The sequence below is a fragment of the Bos indicus genome, chromosome 2, assembly GCF_029378745.1.
Source record: "Bos indicus isolate NIAB-ARS_2022 breed Sahiwal x Tharparkar chromosome 2, NIAB-ARS_B.indTharparkar_mat_pri_1.0, whole genome shotgun sequence".
NCBI classification, from domain to species: domain Eukaryota; kingdom Metazoa; phylum Chordata; class Mammalia; order Artiodactyla; family Bovidae; genus Bos; species Bos indicus.
The window spans coordinates 97,373,451-97,394,225 of NC_091761.1; the positions used below are offsets into that span (position 1 = coordinate 97,373,451).

A 20,775-nucleotide genomic window follows, 5' to 3' on the forward strand; every position below is an offset into this window, starting at 1 on the left:
AACTTGGGATTGAGGGATTCATAAAGATGAGGACCTGAGATAAAGCAGATAACCCAGGGGCAAAGATAGCATGTCTCATCAAAGTGAGAAAAGGAATTGTGAACTTAGATTTCTGTTTACTTCTGTGTTCCCCTCAATATAATTGAAGTTCCTTGAGTAGGAAATGTTCTCTTTTTTCCCCATACCTAAATCCTATGAATGTGTGCCATTAAAATTGGTTAAATGAACCGGCAAATGGTGCTACATGACAGTTGAGCCTCATAAGCATAAATATAAAACATCATGCAAGTCTCTCAATTATCTGGTGTCTTAGTGTTATCAGAGTAGAACATACTTAAAGGCAAGAATTATGTTTTACAACTTAGCATGAATGAAATACGCTTGATTCCAGGAATCTGGATATCAGAATATTACTGCATTAACACTGGGTTTTTCAGAAACTTGCTTACAAGAATATTGGCTGCTTCTGGAAGCCTAGTCCATAAGAAATTTAGGGTAATTCTGGAATCTTGGTCTCCATGCACCTTGGCCTATAGGAATCCTGCATGAGTCTGAAACGTTGTTCTCTGATAGGAGTCTCATGTAATTCTGAATGCTTTATCAAAAGAATCTCATGTGGTTTGGGAAGGTTGGTTTATTGGATTTTGTGATATGCATAATGGAGGTATTTCCATTTTGTGATTCTGAATTTTGGCTTGTTAGAATTTTATGTGAATCTAGAATTTTCGGTTGAAGAAATCTTGTCTAATTCTATAACCTTGGCCAATGAGAGTCTTACATGATACAGAATCCTGGCATATATAATAGCACAGCATTTTAGAACTTTGGCCAGTAAGAACTCGGTCTGAGCATATAAGGGCTTTCCAGGTGGCTCTAGTGGTAACGAAGCTGCCTGCCAATGCAGGTTAGAGGTAACAGACATGGGTTCAATCCCTGGGTTGGGAAGATCCCCTGGAGGAGGACATGGCAACCCATTCCAGTATCCTTGCCTGAAGAATCTTATGGACAAAGAGCCTGGCACGCTGCAGTCTATGGGATTGTACAGAGTCAGACAGGACTACAGCGATTTAGCACATACACACACATGAGCATATAACTGGTGTGTAGCACCATGATGTGGTTTCAGAATTAGTTAGTTCAGAACTAACTTTAGTAGTTATAAAGTGTGATTGTGAAACCTTAAAAAAGAGAATTCTGTGTTACATATAGAGCTTATTCTACAAAAGACAAAGTAATACTTCCATTAACAAATGGTAACAGTGAAAAGGAAAAGAATACTCATTCTCATTGACTGAACCAAGTATCCACAAATATTAAAATGATTCCCAAGGAATATTAAATATTTTTGGAAGCTGAGCTGATTTTTAAACTGACCAAGACCATTATGTGTGCTTTATGAGATCAAATGACAGTCTTGTGCATCATTTTTTTTTTTTTGCTTGCCTAGAAGTGAACAATAGAGGACAGCCTATTAAAACAAAATATTTGCGTTGAAAAAGTAACCTTAATGTAAAAAATCACTGAGAAAAAAATTGGCATGTCATAGAAAGATTATATTTAAAGGGACATTTTTTAAAAGAAAAAATCCTAACCACTATGGAGGATTCACTGAAACCTGAAATCTCTTGTAATTATTACCTAAAGTAACCATATTTTTTTACTGTGATTAATTTCTTGTAGAGCTGACATGCTGAGGGCAGAGGGTAGTATTGGTAGCAGCAGCTATGCTTTAAATGTCAAAAAAAGCAACATGACTCTACTTATCAAAGAGTTGAACATGATTTAGCAACTGAACAACAACAAATCAATGAGTTAACTTAAGAGCAATGACTCATAAGAACTGAACGTCTTTCAGAATGTTTTAGAAAGGAAATAAAAGCAAGGTCAAAGTCCTACTCACATTTTTTTACTGAATATCTCAGAAAGATTTTAACAAATATTGCGCCTCCCAGTGGTTGCTTTGAGTATTTTTTTCTTTCTTTCTAAAAAATTTTACGTGAGCTCTCAATTTTGCAGCTTCATTATTGGCACCCCAGGAAGGTTCACATTGTCTATAACTAGGAGTAACCTTGGGAGGCTGATTCAATTCGATTGCCCAATTTCATGCTTGCAGAAAGAATGATGCCAGGGATGAGAGAGTGCTTAGTATATGATGATTAAGTTCAGAGTCAACAAGATAGGTTCACAACAGGGCAATCATGCTTTATTCATCTGATTGCCAGACTGGAAGTAAAAGAAAAGCAGTGACATAATTACTCCAGATTCCCTAGACCTGGAATACAGTACAGCATAGCTATTAAGCAAAGCTGGTCTTTGGAATGATTGCAATGCATAGTTTTAAAGAGGAGGATCACTGCTTTAGCAAATAAAAGAAGACTTACAAAATCACAGACAAAAAGGATGTTTCTGGAATCCGTTTTGCTTGCAGACAGAATGGAAGAGAGCACAGAAAGAAAGTTACTTGGTCAGAGAAGAAAAACAGGGACCTGAACTAGGAGACTAGGATGGTGTTTCTGTTGGATCTCCAGCCAGCTTTGTGACCTTTGTCAGATTCTTTGGGCCTCAGCTTTCTCACCTGAGAAACAAAGGGTGTGCACTAGGCTGAGTGGTGTCCATGAATACAGGATAGTGTCAGAGGCAAGAAATATCAGGATCCATCTCATACAAAAGAACCAAACGTATGAAAGCAAAATTAGCTAGTGATCCAAAAATGGAGAACGGTGGCTGATATAGAATGCATATTCATCCTAACGCATTCAAAATCTAATATGAAAAACTGATAGAGACAGTTCTTTCCAGAAAGAAAAAACATGAAGCATATCTTTCTCTCTCTGAATTTCCTCCACGGTAGCTTCTCCTTCCATCTCCTCTATCATCACCTTATTTTTTTCCCTACTTTCTGTTTCCGGTAACCATGGTGATGCTCCCTCCCAGCAACCTTCTTTGCAGCCGGCCTTTTTGGTACACATGGAATTTTGCTCCATTCACTGATGCAGAGAGCTAGCTAGCAATGCTATAAAAATTTATTTATTAACATTTCCCCCCATCCCTTTTGTCCATGAAATAAATGCTGGGAATGATTTCATACTTAACCTCCCTACATAAAGGGCACTGTAAAATAGGGATATTCAACTGTTAATTTCAGTTGCTAACATAAAGGGGATACTGATTATGCCAGAGATTCAATTCCCTGTCTTGGTCCTGGGGGACTGTAAAGTCTCACTACTCAAGCTGGTTGCTACCTCTCTTTGCCTTTGTATGTGAAAGGAATAAAATAGATTGCCTCCAGAAATCACACATCAACCCTGGTTTCCTAATCCTCTTTGTTTTTGCTGCATTCTCCTTTGTAAGGAAACCATTGCCAAGGGCGTAATTATCACAGTTACAAGGGGATCAAATTTTCCATAAGAAAATATACATGATTGTGCGCATTTCTCTAATGAACCTATTTATTTGGACTATAAATAAGCAGTATGTGATACTCAGTTTTAAAACTATTGTAATTATCTGTCAATGACAAAACATCAAAGAATCTTTCTGATGTCATAAATGCAGATGATAAGAATTCTCATAAACTATCATTTAGTTATGTCCAGTTTGTGGAGCCCAACTTATTTGTAATCCTATATGCCAGCAAACGGTTTCTCTGTTTAAGCACAGGGGTTGTGTGTGTGTGTGTGTGTGTGTGTGTGTGTGTGTGTGTGTGTGTGTGCGTGTGTGTCTGGCATTAACACAAAGGAGAACAGATGATGACATTCATAGGCTTATAGACTCGACTCCTGGGGACACACTTGGATGGATGCAATTAAGATGCCTGTCAGGCATTTGATACCAGAAGCCCCTGTGCAAACCGCTAAATCATACGCCAGGACTGCATCTTATTGTCAGTGAATGATGGCGGCACCGGGTGGCTTGTCATCATTCTCGAAAATTCTGAGGCTAGTGAGCTCTCTCTCCCTCTCCCACTCGCCTTATTTTCCTTTTCGCCACTGCGGGGACTTTTTCTAATTTGCAGCTTCCCTTTCCCGACACACACAGACAGGAGCTGGTGGCTTGCAGACTGCGTCTGTCTGGAGCTAGAGAGCCTGAGCCAGACCGCGGAGATCATGTTCCGGGACAAGGATTCTGCTGCAGTTCTCAAAGGCTAGACTGGGGTGGTATCGCTGCATAGGCGCTGGTAATGGTTTGGGGTTTTTTTTACATTTTATTGTGCTCTCTTTTTAATCCTTTTTTTTTTTAAAAGGATCTTCTTTTTGTGATCTCAAAGTGAAATGCTTTTAAATTCCTTACCGAGCTTCCTAAAAAAATCAAGTACTGCGTTTTTTGTGCTACAGATCTCAAGACGTAGATTTCTTATCTGGATATAAAGAATGCTTTTGCTTACTGGTGAGTTACAGTTTTTAATATTGAGTTAATATATCTATACATGAATTTTTTTCTTTTGTTTCGGTAGATCCTTCAGATTGTTGTCTCTAATCGAGGAAACATTGATTGGAAACTACTCATTCAGAAAATTAAAAGGTACCACATGTTTTGTTTGGGTGTTTAAATGAGGGAAAATCAGGGAGGATTTGGAATGTTTTATTTAACCTCTCTATGTTTGATATTTTATCCTTAAGCCTACGCTGATCATTGTCTATAGCATGTATGATTTGCTTTGCAGAGAATACCATTATCCAAGGCTGTTTTGATTCTAAGATGTCTAAAGAATTGTGTTTTTTGTCTGTATTGCAAGTTGTTAGCAAATATCAATGTTTCTGGCTTATTTGGGGATTTCTATCATTGTAACAACTTTAAAAATGTGCAAAATTCTCTCCTAATAAAAAATTCAATAACTTGAATTTAAGAGAAATATGCCAAGTAATGATTTTATCTGAAGGAATCTTGCTATTAAGTGATATTTTTTAAATGGCTAAATGAAATGGCTTGCCCTTCCCAGGTGGAATAAGCGCTAGAGACTCCCAGGAATGACTCAGTATTGTTGGGTTTTGCGAATAAAATGTTTTAACTTCTTCACTGATGATTTAGTCTTTGGTACTGTATTATTTTAAAGGCTGAGGTTGTTCGTTATTGAAAGAACTGATTTTATATGTTTTATTTAGCATTGACAGCATAAGAAAGTAATCCTTCATCTTGTCATTAAAGCAGTTGAATCATTGATCCTGGGCCTTATGCCTTCCATTAAAAATATGAATTTTCAAATTCAGCATCAGGATATATATTGATTGGAGATACCAATTATGGGTATTACCTTTTCCTTAATTCTTTAAGATGAGCTTTGACTTGAACGAATATTCACGTTGATAAAATCAGAATTCGTAATTTGCCTTTTAAAAAATGGAAGACATTTTCTGCCTTGCTGAGAAGATCAATACATCTTTTAAATCTTTCCTTGGTATTCACATAGGATTTCTCCATAAGACTTACCAGTCCAAAATATTTTTGAAAGGGAGTTTCTTTTTTTTTAATGTACTTCAAAATGGCTAATGTTTAACTACTGGTGTTGAAATACCAGAAGTATGCAAGTGTACACCTGTGACTCTGAATATTTGTGGCAGTTGAAGGAGATAAATGTCCTTGTTTAATTTTCTCTGCAGTGTGTAATTATGAGAACTTTAATTTATTCATTCCACAATCGCTTATTAAGAGTCTTGCTGCTGTGGGTAGTTATTGTGGGAGAGAGGGAAGGGCAGATGCCCCTGTCAACCCCTTCCAGAGTGTAGGCACCATCACATAATATTTTTGCACAGAAGAATGAATTCATTAAAATAAATCAGTGTGTTCTAAAAAAGGAAATTGCATTATTTCAGATAGTGAACAAAATCTAATAGACTTGTCTCAGAAATATATGAAATAGATTGTATTTTTCCTCAGAAATTTCTCAGTGGAATCATGTATGAAATACCCAAACAGGACTGACTATTCCTCCTGGATACTGTAAAACCCTTAGGACCATTCTCTCTTTGTTGGCTTCACTCAGAGTGAGTGAAAACATCTCATGTTTGGTGATTAAAAAAAAATCTATCTGGAATTTGCCCATTTAACTAAATATCTACAGTTTATATTTCAAGTGAGAATCTGTTTCCTGATCTTCAGACTCTTTTAGTTACTCCCTATATTAATTTTGAAATTTGGGGTATTTACATGAATTGAAAAAGGTTGAAGCTACTATTTAGCCACTAAAAAATGTACTCATTATATTGTCAATAGGCATTAATCAGCTCTGTTTCAATTTTTACCTGTGTATTGGAGAGGTGGTGTATTACCTCACAAATCCTCAGATTCTTATATCTTATAGAACCATTTTAAAATTCATCTTGGGGTACGTTGATAGATTTTGGGTAGTAAATCAAAATTTATTCAAATAGTCTGTTACATTGTCAAATCAAAATAGAATCTGGCTACTGGACAGTAAGAGAGTCAGGGACCTGTATCACGGTTTTTCTAATCAATATCATCTTGACGTGAGTTAATTCCTTTGCTGATTTGTTTTTCACTCGTATCTTCAGCATGTAGAATAGTCCCTGGACCACAGCAGAAATTCAATAAATATTTATTTAATTATGTGATGGATAAATGACTCGTCAATATTTTCTCCCGTTACTTTTTTGTTCTTGTTTTTCATGAGATAACAGGCTGTAAAACAGACATTTTGTACTTTTTTTTCAGTTACCCCTAAAATTAACCAAAATTCATTAAATAATTAATGCTAGGTAGAAAATCAGGCAAACCATGCATAAAAAATTTCTTCAGGCTATATGCAAAAGTATTTTTTTTTCTGGTTTAAGGTTAAGATGGAAAGAATTTTTGAAATGTCCCCTTTCACTTTCACCAGCTAGGGTGCTAAACTGCAGCATGAGTTTTGCTTTATGGATGCTTCCTAAACACTGTTCCCAGGCTTGGCGTTATTTACTGCTCGGCATGTCTTCAGCCAAAATTTTGGTGCCGCAGACGGGGGTTGAGGGGGGGGTGCTCACTCTCTCTCTCAATGTAATACTAAGAATGATGTCATAATCTTCTTAAAGCTTGCTTACTTATTAAGGACTACTAAGTATGACATCACTTTATATATATATGCTTACATACGTGTGTATAATCTGTAAGGAAAGTTCTAGAATCATAATAGCTTTAGGGAATGCTATTCTTTCTTCTCACTTATTTTTATTAGTAAAACTATAATTTTTGTTATTAACTATGTGTTAGATAATATCGTAAGCCCTTAAGGTATGTTATTACATTTTAACTCTCCCTACAACTCTAGGAGTTGGGTATGGTCTCCATGTTATGAATGAACCGAGATTCCAATTGGGTAATCAACACAAGACTGGCCCAAAGTCCTTCATATTAACCACAGCATGCTTCATTTCTTTCTGGTAGATTTTTTGGCTCAGAGTCATTATTTTAATACTTTATTATGTACACAAAATATATGTTACTGAAATAAGGTTAAAAGAGTATCCTTGTAGATTCTTGTTTTTATATATTAGGTAGGAGTGAATGCATCTTCAAGTACTTCACTATAATGTTCAAACTCTGGTATATTTTATATTTTTAATATATATTTTATACTTAACCTGAGGATTTTTATTCTTGGAGGATATCAGATAAATTAGAGAATTTTGAAATAAGTGCACAAAGAATCTCCTGTCATTACAGTCAAGTCATATTACTGAATTGCATCATTTATATAAGAAAATCAGCCAGAAAAATTCAGGTACTAAATCATATAACTGATTCCATATCTTGCAAAGGCTCTTTTTAATTGAAATAATAGAAGTTTCAAATGGCCAAAGCAGATAAACAAGCAGGGAACAGTGTGAAGATACCACACTCAACCTTAAATTACGACTCAACTCAGAGAAATACCTGAGGACACTTACAATCACACAGATATGTATTAGGATACTGTCCTTGAAAGGGAATGTATACAACAGAACACCTTTTGAGCTCAGTTGGGTACAGCAGATTAAAACCAGAAAGTAGCATCCAGGCTCATTAGTACCATAAGAGACACATGAATAATTTCTTAAGGGACTTCTTTACAGGGCAGGACTGCTAACAGTTGAGCAGAGGCACAACAGTGGAGGACGGCTTTTGAGGTGGAACTTAGGGATGAATGGGTGTATTCAAGGGAGACAGAATGCCTAGAGGAGCTCCAGAAAGAACAAACAACTTAGCAAAGGGACCAGAGACAGTGAACATGCAAGGAAAGCATAGACTGATCTTATTTATATTCTAGAATGCAGGGCAGAAGAAGGGGAATCTTGGAAGATAAGGATGGAAATGTATGTGAATACTGTTAGGTTGTACCATACGAAAGGCCTAGTACTTTACTCTTTTTGGCTACAAAATAAAAATTTCATTCAGCTCAGTCAAATACATTGAAAAATGACTATAAATGCCAAGTCAAGGAAATGTTTTCAGTATTCACTGAAAAGCTATGGACTGTGTTTTGAATAAGAGACCGCAATGACCTGCACTATATTTTCAGAGGACTTACTTTATAGCTCTGTATATGACAGGATTGTGTGTGAGAACATACTGAAGAAAGCATCACTTTGGAAGCTGTCATGGGATAATCCAGGAAAAAAATAAAGGCTCCAAGAGAGTGTTGACAGTGGGCATTAAAAAAAGAGGTCATGAAAATGAAAGATGTTTCTGGGCTCAGATTCATACACTGAGAATAGCAAAGCCTGGATTGGTAGGAGGAGTGAAAAGCAAAAGGACTCATGGTAACTCTGCCATTTGAATTCGACAACCAGAAAAATAAGGGGAGAAAGGTAGGTAAGAGGTGTTTTTGGAAAGAGCTTTCCTTTTATTTTTAGTGCATCCCTAGTCTCTGACAGACAGTCTAGTACATAGTGGACAGCCAATACAGGCTGACTGAATGATGAGAGAATGCATATGGAGAGGCCAGTTTAGGCCATGAGTGGAGGTGGGTGGACTGGTCCAGTAAATTGCAGGACATGTAGATCCAAAGCTGAGAAGATGAGTCAGGGAAGTAGGATGTGAATGACATTGTCAGGAAAGATAAGAAGAGGGCCAGAGAGGAAAGTCTTGACAGCAGTCACATTTAGGATACAGAACGAGGGATGGGATGACAAAATCAAAGGATTTTTTTTTTTTTTAAGCAAAGAAAAAAGACAAGGCTAAAGTGCAAATTCTTCAGAGAAACTGAAGAATGAAAATAAAAGACTGCTGAACTTACTATTTCAGGTTATGTTTTCTATTATAAAAAGCAATAAATCTGTATTTTCTAAAATTTAGAAGAGTATAAGAAAGGAAATACTAGCCATCCATAACACAAGCCAGAGATTATGCTTGACACTTTCCTGACCTTTTAGCTTATTTCATCTGTTGTATTTACATTTACATAATGAAGATTAGGACAGTACAGTTTGAAACCTGCATTGTCTCAATAATCTCACCACATTTTTCCACCTGCATAATATTCTATCCCATAGACATTGAACACATTTATTCCCCATTGTTCGTAAGTTTTCACTGTCATCGCAATTCTGCAGTGGGATACTTTGTATATCCCTCTTACAGGATATTTCGAGTGATTTCCAATGGATATTTCCTAACAGCAGAATCACTATATTTTAAATTGTCAAATTCCTGGTCAGATATAATTTGCCGGTTTCAAAATTAGCCCCAGCTTTACTCCAAGAAAAGGAATCTAAAATTACATTAGGCACCTGCCATGTGCCAGCCTCTGTGACAGGCACTTTAATTATCACAGTGACTCCAATGTAGATTCTTAGATATCCACTTAGAAAATGAAGGGCCAGGAACTAAGGACAACCACAAAGGTTTAGCACCAATTTTGAACTGGGTCTGACTCAGACCAATCAAACTGTGGGGACAGAAGCAAGATCTGGAGAAGAGGATAAGTAAATAGGGATATGAAAATAATAGAAAACGTGCTTAAGAAGACCAGGGTTCAAAGGAAAGAGAATAGAATATACAAGGCATGGAGGCTGGTGACTACCTCCCCCCTCCCTTACTAACAGGGGAAGTCCTAAACTGAAAGGAGAGGGCAGATAGAGATAGCGGGGTGAGGCGCGGGGAGGATGCTATGTTTGGAAGCAGAAGAAGGACACATTTAAGGAGCAGGGTCTTAGTGGAAAGGAGATAGAGAGCGTAGACAAGGATATGGCCTTGGTAGGCAACATTCATCTTCCCTACAGATGAAAGTGGAGCAGAAGAAAGTGAGAGTTTCTAGTGGTAAAGGGAAGATATGGGGACTTTACATATCATCCAGACTTTATCTCAGACTGGAGGAAAATTTACTTATTCATTCAGTGAATGTTTATTGAGCATCAATTTCATGCCCTTTTCCTGCCCTAATGGAAGTTTCTTTCTAGACAGGGGAAATAATCAGTGGATAAGCAAAATTAAAGGATTACGGAGTCAGTCATATAGAGAATGGGCAATCAGGTATAAGAGTAGGTACTGGGAGGTAAACTTCTCAAACTTTACAGCAGAGTTGAATCCACTGAGAATCTTATTAAAATAAAGACTCAAATCAGTGGGTCCAAGGAGGGGCCTGAGTTTATATATTTTAACCAGCTCCCAGGTGATGTTGGGATTCCCAGGTGGCTCACTGGTAAAGAATCTGCCTACCAATGCAGGAGACATGGGTTTATTCCCTATGTCAGGAAGAAGATCCCCTAGAGAAGGGCATGGAAACCCACTCCAGTATTCTTGCCTGGAGAATCCCATGGACAGAGGAGCCTAGTGGGCTACACTCCATGGGGTCTCAAAGGAATCAGACATGACTTAGTGACTAAACAACAGGTTATGTTGATGCTGCTGAACCGTGGACCATGCTTTGATTCGCAAGAAGTTAGATGGCAAATGTCCAGACACTCCCACCGCCCCCAAAAAACTTCAGAATAACTGGAGTTGTTGTTATGAGCAAGTCAAATGTGAGTCCTTCTCTTCCTGCAGTAGCACTGCAAACTTACAAGCCTCTTTGATGATGTAAGAGAGATTTGTTCCTTTTAACTTCTAAACTTTTTCAATTTCAGCCAGTTACTTTATGAAAGATCCATTAAACCAGTCCTAATGAGCTACTGACATTTCCTTCTTTCTGCCCATGCTCAATGCTTATTATGCTGTATAATGAATTCTTGTGGCTCTGGTTTGGGGATGTGATTGCATATAACCCTGGGCCGTTTCTTAATTCCAGTTCTGTTCCCTACTTCATAATTTCTTTGGACTTTTAACCTCTTCTCTGCCTGAATGTTCAGCACCATCCTGGCCTGCTAAATTCTCTGATCTGTTAGCACTTCACATCCCTTATGTTCCTCTGTGCTGAGTAGCAAAGCTTCCCAATTTTCATATCCCATCTTCTTGCCACCCATACCCTAACATAAGTCTTGGAGGACTGTGCATAGTCACAGGAGGCTATTGAAGATAGTCTCTAATTTCAAGAATGCATATTTTTCCAACATAATCATCTCCCTTTGGAGGACTGTTTTGGTTGGTGACAGCAACCTGCATTCCTCTGAAGGAGGCATGCATGTATTGGTAGACAATGTTTAGAGGGGTTGTGTTCACAAGAAGTCTTGACAGACTCCATCTTGAGGGATGTTATCTTTCAGCCACCACTTCTAGGCTCTCAATCCTCCCTTATAGCTGCAGGAGCACGGGTGCCTTTACTTGTTTAATTCCTTGCACAGCACACTTTTCAGCTACGAAATAGGTAGGTAGGTTTAGTCACTAAGTTGTGTCTGACTTGCGACTCCATGGACTATAGACCGCCAGACTCCTCTGTCCATGGGATTTCCCAGGCAAGAATACTGAAATGGGTTGCCTTTTCCTTCTCCAAAGGATCTTTCCAGCCCAGAGTTGAACCCAGGTCTCCTGCATTGCAGGCAGACTCTACCAACTGAACCACCAGGGAAGCCCCATGAAATAATTAAGAAAATAACAAATCAAATAAATACAGCATTTTATTAAGAAAAAAAAAATCTTGAGTGCCTATTAAACGTTTGTGATGTCCTCATACTTACAGCATCTATCCTTTGCTTAAAAGGCTGTTTCTAAGTCATACCATGACCAGATCTTTAGACCTTGTCACTGTCATTCTGTAATTCAGTGTTTACTTTAACAGCCAAATAGGCAAGAGCAGTGCCATTAGTGGTTTTAAGTTGAAAATTCCAGTGAAATATAAAATTTGTTTTCATATGAACAGAAGTCAACTTAGATAGAAAAACCTTTTCAAGGAGAAAACTTGGGGAAAATCCTTGAGGAAAGAGACCATGTCTTAAGACCTCTTATTGCTTCTTAGTCTTCCTTGCTGTCTACACAGAAAATGCCCTTAATAATATGTCAAATTGAAGCTAAGAAAATGAGCATGTATGTGAAACTCAAGTCTTTCTATAATGGACAGTGTTGGTCTTCTGTGCATAATCAAACTGGGGTGGTAAAATTCCAGGCTTAAATACTATTTTTATGCTCTTTTGTCATCCATTCAATTGTTAAGAGTTTTGGGGTATACAGGATAACCTTTGGTGTTTCTGTCACAAACTCTCCCTTTCCCGCCACCGCCCCCCTCCCAAGTCTGAATCAATCTTCAGTTTTTGTGGATTCCATTTGGATCTGCCTCAGATGGTTTGAATTAACCTTTCTTCAGATTCTCTCTGGTGTTAATGACTCTAGATTATGACCATTTAAAGCCGCGGAAGTACATTGATCCATGTCTGGCGATTGTTAAAGCAAAGCTACTTCATTTAACAGATTATGGCCAAAAGATAGTTCTTTGCATTGTGTAGCAACTTGGGAAATGATGTTTCTTTTCAGGAAGATCATATGTTTTATTTACAAGGTGAATATTAGCACTTAGTTTCCTTTAAAAAGATTTTCCCTTTGCACTGCAGAATTTTCTCATGGTAAGAGTTCATGGTTATGTAGAGAGAATAAGGTGCAACACACAGGCATTTAGGATTCCTCTCACAAAGTGCCTAAGAGCAACTGGCTAGCACAATTTTGACCATAGCCGCAGGTGAATTTGTGATATTCTAGAATCTTAAAATGCACAACTTCACTGCTTATACTTTAAATATTTGAGGACAGAAATTCCTAAAATGACTGACTTTCCAAGAATTTCACTGATACTCGAGGAAATATGAGATCTAACAATGAAAACATTTAAACAAACACTCATGGTCCTGACTAATTCATTTACTCTCGTCCACTGCTGTACTTCTCCATTCTGCTCTGCTCAGTCGCTTCAGTTGTGTCCGACTCTGTGCGACCCCATAGACGGCAGCCCACCAGGCTCCCCCGTCCCTGGGATTCTCCAGGCAAGAACACTGGAGTGGGTTGCCATTTCCTTCTCCAATGCATGAAAGTGAAAAGTGAAAGTGAAGTCGCTCAGTCGTGTCCAACTCGTAGCGACTCCATGGACTGTAGCCTACCAGGCTCCTCCGTCCATGGGGTTTTCTAGGCAAGAGTACTGGAGTGGCTTGCCATTGCCTTCTCCGACTTTTCCATTATAAGATGGTAAATAGTAAATCAAAGGGATATGATAAAGTAATATATATAGTATATAGCTTAATATGTGCTTGCATTTTTCTTTCTACTCTGTATGTTTTGCTCACAAAAAGACCCAGGATATAGATTTTGGATCATAAAATTGTTACATAATGTGACCAGCTAAGAAGTTGCATTTAGATCTTTTAAAAAATCAGTACCTCTTTTCAAATGATACAAAGCATTTTCCAATACATGGCATCCCAAAACTCACAGCAGTCTCACAGGGGTAAGAATATCAGGTCTTGTTATATTTATTAATTACAGATGAGAAAACTGAAGTTGGAAGAATGCAATGAGCTTCCCAAGTCACTCCACTAAAAAATGGTGAAGGTGGGATCTTACCCTTGTTCTGTCCCCCAAACCTTTACTTTCTACTGCTCTGTAGCCAAAACAGAAAAATTAGTGGATTGTCCTAAACCCATACTCTTTTAATAATGCACTGACTTGACTGCGAAAATAAAAAGCCCATTCCAAGTTAGTTGTGACCTCCACTCAGTGGATTGCCCTGCCCTGCCAAAAGACTCCTGCCCTTTAGAATCCTGGATGAGCATGGCATGGAGCTCAGTAAATATTAGTTATTTACTGAGTACTATTTACTAGCTATTTACCAAGTGTGTATTTAAATACTAGTTATTTATAAAAACAGTTATTACTGAAATGGTTTTAAACTTTTCAGTTTAAAGGGAGTTGAAAGGGAGATAAGTCTAAATATATCACAGAATATGTCATTTTATGTATTTAAAAAGCATGTGATGGAGGGATAGATGAATAAAAATTCATTGTTTAATTCTAAGTTTCACAGAATTTTAGTCAAGTGGTAGACAACTCAGCAAGAACCCAAGATCACAAATAAAATGATTAAAGCTTCATAAAATCACATCTATGTGATGTTTCATGGTGTTTCAAAATAACCAGACACTTCACTTGAGCATCCAAGGTCTACACTGACTCCTCCACATCCCTCATTATCCTTGGCACACACTCTTCAATTTTTTAATTATATATTTTTAACCATATGTTGATTTCCCAGAATTTTTTCCTCATTCTCTGATTGATGTTTTTCTGTAATTCATTTTTAGAAGGAAATTTATTTAAAGTATGGAATATTCTTTTACATCTCTCTCAGAAAGATACCTATAAAGTTCTCCTTTGTTCCCTGAATCATTTCTAGTTCTCCAGGAGTTACTTTTTAAAGTATTTTTCTTATTCATGGCACTGTTTTTTCTCAAATGTCTTGATTTGAAAGGTTTTTGTTTGTTTTAAATGAATGAAGAACTAGGCTGAGGATCTTAGGCAACTAATTATAAGTTTCCTCTGCAGTTGTGCAGATCTGTATTCCCACTTACTGTGAAGGCTGACTGCAAGTTTTGGGCGAGTGAACAGAGTCTGTCAAGCGACAGACTCCCAGGAAGAGCATGGAGGTGGAACCAGTGAGTGAGCTGGTTAGGGTACCCACAGTTCCACAGTGGTGGTTCAGTTTTGCATGGATTTATGCTTACCAGAACTGTGTGTAAGACTGTTTGCCTGCTTTCATTGAAGACTAGTTTTTATTTTTACTGTTGGGGGGGCAAAAGCATCTTCTGTCAGCTGAATATGTACTAGCAAAGGAGAAGAAGAGAAAGGATCTCAATTGTTTAAATACATTTCTTAATCAATTGCATGATATTGGTTTCATAGCCCCCTTGGACTCTGTATTTTCAGCTCGGAGTTTCAGGTTTCCTTGGGATAGACATGAATTTCTAGCAGCAGTTTCCCTAGTGTTTTTTCTCTTTCTATCTCAGCCTACCTGCTTTCTGGCTTCTAGAATATCTTCAAACTCTTGTTAGAGTTACATTATTTTTCAACATTTTTACCATTTTAAAGGAGATCATATTTAATTTTTCTTACTCTGAATTTTCACAACATCAATATGTGTTTACATTGCACTTTTTTTTACACTAGTTACATTGTCCTGCATTTACTATTTACTAGCTAGTGGAAATATTGTTTCCCTTTTGGGGGGCTTTTTTCCTATAAAATAAAGGTGGGTGCTGTTTGATTTTCAGGGTTCAGATGGAATGTATAAACACATAGCAAAAGCTATAAAGTGGAAAATAAATATAAGCTATCTTTGTCATGGATCCAGAATAACAAATAAATCCAGACCTCCCTACCCAATAGAAATTGCAAAGTGATACCCAGTAGATACTAGAACTAAAATGCTATATGCAATTCAAAAGAACCAAAAATTATATGTTAGTAGTAATATTAAAATAAGCGATTGTTCATGGATATGTTTTTTTACCTAATGGAAAGACAAAGATAAAAGCAGATCAAGAATGTAGTGGGTATAATATAGTTAAAATATATGTAAATCTAGGTTTAGCATAGGATATACAACTTAATATGATCATTTTGGTTGGTAAAATTAAGAATGTGAATATTTAGGTAATAATGAATATAATATAGTACAGTTAATTAGCTGTCACAAAAATATTATTTCATATGGGTTCAGTTCATTGAAGATTTTCTTCTCTCAGAGAGGTTGGGACTTGAAGCATCTAATAAAAGGAAAAAAATTTTAATAACAATAACAGTAGAGTGGCTTAATTGTAAAAATTGAAAAAAAATGTTAAGACAAAATTAAATGTAGAAAAAGTCACAGCGATCTTTGATGTCAGCATACTAGGAACCATTTGTGGAAAATTGATAAAAGGGGTATTTTTTCCTAAATTATTAATACTTAAGCCCAGCATCTTATTGATAAACTTTATTATTAGAAACAAACTGAGAACACGTCAAACAGACAAAACGTAAAATACTGTGAAAGTATGTGGAGTGATGCATATAGGATGTGCTATCTGACTGCTATTAATTCTCATTTTCTGCATGCAATTATTATTCAAAAGTTGAATGTCTGTAGAGGATAAGTCACCAGCCATAGTTAAACGTTAATGGATCCAGTGACATAATTTAAATTCAAGGCCTCATTCAAAGGAATGTGAATAAAATGCATTTGTTTGGGGTTTTATGGCCACTATTAAAAGTAAAGGAAATGAAACCATAAACAACTATGTTCAAATATTGGCATAGCTGAATCGGCTTTGTGGCAGTACAAAACCATAGTTATTGAAGGGGACGCTCTGTTTAACTTACCCAGCCCATCTAGATTGTAGTTGAGGTTAAAAATGTACTTGGCAACTTGGGCAAAATGCAGAGTGCTATTTCATGAGTTCATTTTGATGTGGTTCAATTTTCTGTCGTTTTAAAAGCCTGGTACAATTTACACATTTTATTTTTTTTCCTAAGCCATACGTAAGACCTTAGCTCATAATTAATGTGATACAGATTACTTTTGCTGTCAATATCAATTATTTCTTTCTTCCTCAATAATAATAGAACCCCAACATTTTAGATCACATGGCCATTCAGAATAGGACCCAGAATTCCAGTCTTGTGTATATGTCTAACTATACGACTAATTTCTGGCCAGTGAGATATGAACAAAAGTTGTTTGGGAAATAATTGCTTCAAAGGAAACAGTGTGCTCTTCGTCACTCCTTCTTCCTTTCTGCTGGTGGGAATTCAGACCCAATGGCTAGACTTTCAGCAGCCATTTTGAAAATGAAATCATCTTGTCATGAATTTTCATTTCTTTTAAGCCACTGTTATTTGGAGTTTTCTCATTACCTACAGCCTATTATAGTCATCATTTGTATAACAACTTTGCAGTCTTATATTTACTTTCAAAGGCTCTGAAATGTCATTTTAGCAAGTATTGATGTCTATATAAATAATGTTTATATTAAAATTGTTACCTAAAATATAAGTTCAATCAATTACTAAGTCCCATCAGTTCTACTTCCTAAACATTTTTCAAATCCATCCATTTTTCTATGCCCAAATACTGTTAGATAATCTCCCATCATCTCTGATCTTGACAACCGTGACAACTTCCTGCATCAACACTTGCTCTATACAAGTCATTATACACCTAGTAACTGGATGTATCTTTTAACAGTCAATATAATCATGATATGCCTGTATTTAAAACCATAGTATTCATAATAATAGAGTCAGGAGTCTATAAAGGCCATCCATGATCTGTCCTCTTCATGATTCTCTAGCTTTTCCTGAGTTTGTTGCCATGGGGTTATTGCACACATTTTTTTTTTTCTCTTGCCTGAAGCACTAATACCCTTCACTTCCCATTCCTCTCCTGTTTCTTCTGCCCCTCTGCTTTCTCAAGTCCTGCTCATTAGTTAGGTCTCAGATGTCATGATTTAGACTTACGCCGTTCCCCAGCCTCTGGTCTAATACAGGCCTGAGTATTGCATACTCCCATAACACTCTACATTTCTCCCGCTTATATTTATCCACTTAATGCATATCTGGCCAACAAGACTAGAACCTCCATGAGTGTCTCCCATTCCAGAACCCACTGAAAGAACCAGGACAGAGTAGGTGCTCAAAGAACAATGTTGACTGACAGACTGATCCTTTATTTTCCTCCTTTTCCCTAAAAAGCTTAGCTAACTAACATGTGAACCAGAGTTTCACTTACCAAAACCCCATCCATTCTGAGTCATTCAAGCCATGTATGTGCGCTCTCCTTTTAATTATTTTTTCTCCTCTTAATGCCTTTTTTAAAAGACTATTTTTTAAGAGCAGTTTTAGGTTTACAACAAAATTGAAAGGGAGGTACAGAGATTTCCTATATAGGTTCCTCCCCTGCCCCCCACGCATAGTTCCCCCATCTTCAGCTTACTAAAAAGTAGTATGCTTTTTAGTAAGGGTGAATATTGATACACATAATCACCCAAGGTCCATAGTTTTCATCCTTAAGGTTCATTCTTGGTGTTGTGCATTCAATGAGTTTGTAAATATATAATGATATATATGTATCATTATAATATCACACAGAGCGTTGTCACTGCCCTAAAAAATCCTGTTCTCCATCTATTCATTTCCCCTTCCTACTAATAATTACTTTTCTTGAGATCATATACTAGACTTTAATTATAGTTACGTGTTTACAGAATTCTAAATTACTATGTGTGAACACATTATAGAAAATATGAAGCCTTAAAAAGTTTTTTTTTAAATAATAACACCCTCTATTTAAAAAGCTATTTATTATAATTGCCTTCATCCCAACAGAGCAGAAATTTCTGGAGGCTATGGCTATTATTGCTTTTTGCAAGCAGAATGTCTGGCACATAAAAGGCATTTAACAAATGCTAGATTATAATGTAGGGAAATAAGTACAGACTTTGAAGTTAGATACCCTTGGGTTCAAATTCGGGATCCGGCCCTTATCAGCTATGAGAAACTGAGAACTCATCAAGCCTCAGTTGTATACAACAGGAATGATAATAACAACCTCATTAGGATATTGTAGGAATTAATGAAGATAATTTACATAGCAGAAGCTCTGTAATTGCTCATATTTGATTATTATGACTTTCCAAGTTTATATTTCTCCACCCCTTTCTTAACAGACACAGCAGATTCTCAGTAGTTTATGTTGTTGATGCTGTGATATAAATTGGCTAAAGACAAAACCTAACACTAAATAAAAGATAAGATTTACAAAAGGAGCAAGATTTACTGTGTGCCTCTCCTCTGTTCTGCCCACCCCACCAACACGAAAAAAGATACTATCAGGTGAAAAGCAGCAAGACAAAAAGTGGAATTATTTTAAACCACCAAGGTCACCAGAAAAGCCTGTAAGTGCTATTCATTCTAAATTATACCACCTGAGGCACTCTGCTCTTAAGGAGAGAAGCTAGCTTGGGGAGATGTTAAGAGTTCCAGCTGTCTCCATTGAGGCTTATCTGCAATGCAGATTTTTCAGAGCCTTTCCTAGCTATTTCAGCCTCCAGACCTACCAGCTGCTCTCACTCCTCCCAGATGGCTTAATAGGATTTATCTGCTCTACAACCTGCTTCTGGGGTCATTCACCACCAGAACCAATTCTGGATAGATTTTTTTCCCCTCTGAATCTGCAGCAAAATCCCATACCAGTCTCCAGAGTTGCCAGAGTCCTTTATTGCCTGATTCAAAGGAAAGTGACTTATTGAGTAATTATTTTCCACTCTACCTCTGGCCTCATAGATGTCTGTTGAGAAATCTATTCCCCCAGATGCATAAACCTGAACTGACATGAGCTATTTTGTTTACATAATAGCTGTTTACAGGAGCTGTCTGCCAGCCCCTGTTGCAGAATCAAAAGTGACACATCTCCTTGTGGGGCCGGTGGAACCAAGACAACATGTGTGAGCTTGGAGGCTGGTGCCTAGAATTTGCAGGCTTCCCTAGGAGTTAGCTATGAGGGATTTTTCTCATGGCTCAGTCAGTAAAGAATCTGCCTGAAGATTCAATGCAGGAGATCTGGGTTTGATTCCTGGGTTGGGAAGATCCCCTGGAGAAGGAAATGGCAACCCACTCCAGTATTCTTACCTGTGAAATCCCACGGACAGAGGTGCCTGGTAGGCTATAGTCCGTGAAGTTCCAAGAGTCAGACATGACTTAGCAACTAAACCACTATCCCCTAGGTGTTAGTAGGATTCCTAGGTGTCACTAGTGGTAAAGAACCCACCTACTAATGCAGAAAAACACATAAGAGACGTGGGTTCGACCCCTGTGGAGAAAGAAATGGCAACCCACTCCAGCATTCTTGCCTGGAAAATTCCATGGACAGAGGAGCCTGGTGGGATACAGTCCCTGGGGTCGCAAAGAGTTGGAGAATACTGAGCAATTAGGTGTTAGTTCTGCTGGGGCTGACCTGATTGCAAATGCTGCACTGTGGCTTCTCTCAGGGCTCCATCAGTTAAGCCAGGATTGTGACTATGTAGCCCTTCCTGGAAGTTCAGGTTGTGCTTAATTTGTGTGCACAGATTCATGCTCAGTTTTTTTTATGACTAGCAAGCATATTGTTGAGAGACTAATAGCTCATGTCAGTTCAGGTTTATGCATCTGGGGGAATGGATTTCTCAACAGTAAGTTTCAATCGTACTTGCCTCAGAGTTGTTATGAGGCATAAAGGTCACATTGATTGTGAAGTACCTTGCAAGATTGTGACATAGTTCAGTTCACTCGCTCAGTCATGTCTGACTCTTTGCGACCCCATGAACTGCAACACGCTAGGCCTCCCTGTCCATTACCAACTCCCGGAGTTTACCCAAGCTCATGTCCATTGAGTCAGTGATGCCATCCAACCATCTCATCCTCTGTTGTCCCTTTCTC

General features: G+C 37.5%; 1 protein-coding gene across 43 annotated transcripts in view; it reads left to right on the top strand.

The window, feature by feature from the left end:
• Positions 1–20,775, top strand: part of MAP2 (microtubule associated protein 2) — a 297,668-nt gene that overhangs the window by 146,127 nt on the left and 130,766 nt on the right. For 41 of the 43 annotated variants that reach the window (XM_070771192.1, XM_070771199.1, XM_070771173.1 and 38 more), the window contains one exon: positions 4,454–4,521. The gene's annotated coding sequence lies outside the window, so the exon portion shown is untranslated. Of the gene's footprint in view, positions 1–3,788; positions 4,178–4,237; positions 4,387–4,453; positions 4,522–20,775 lie in introns of those variants that run through there. The other 2 variants (XM_070771154.1, XM_070771175.1) reach the window with 2 other exon arrangements.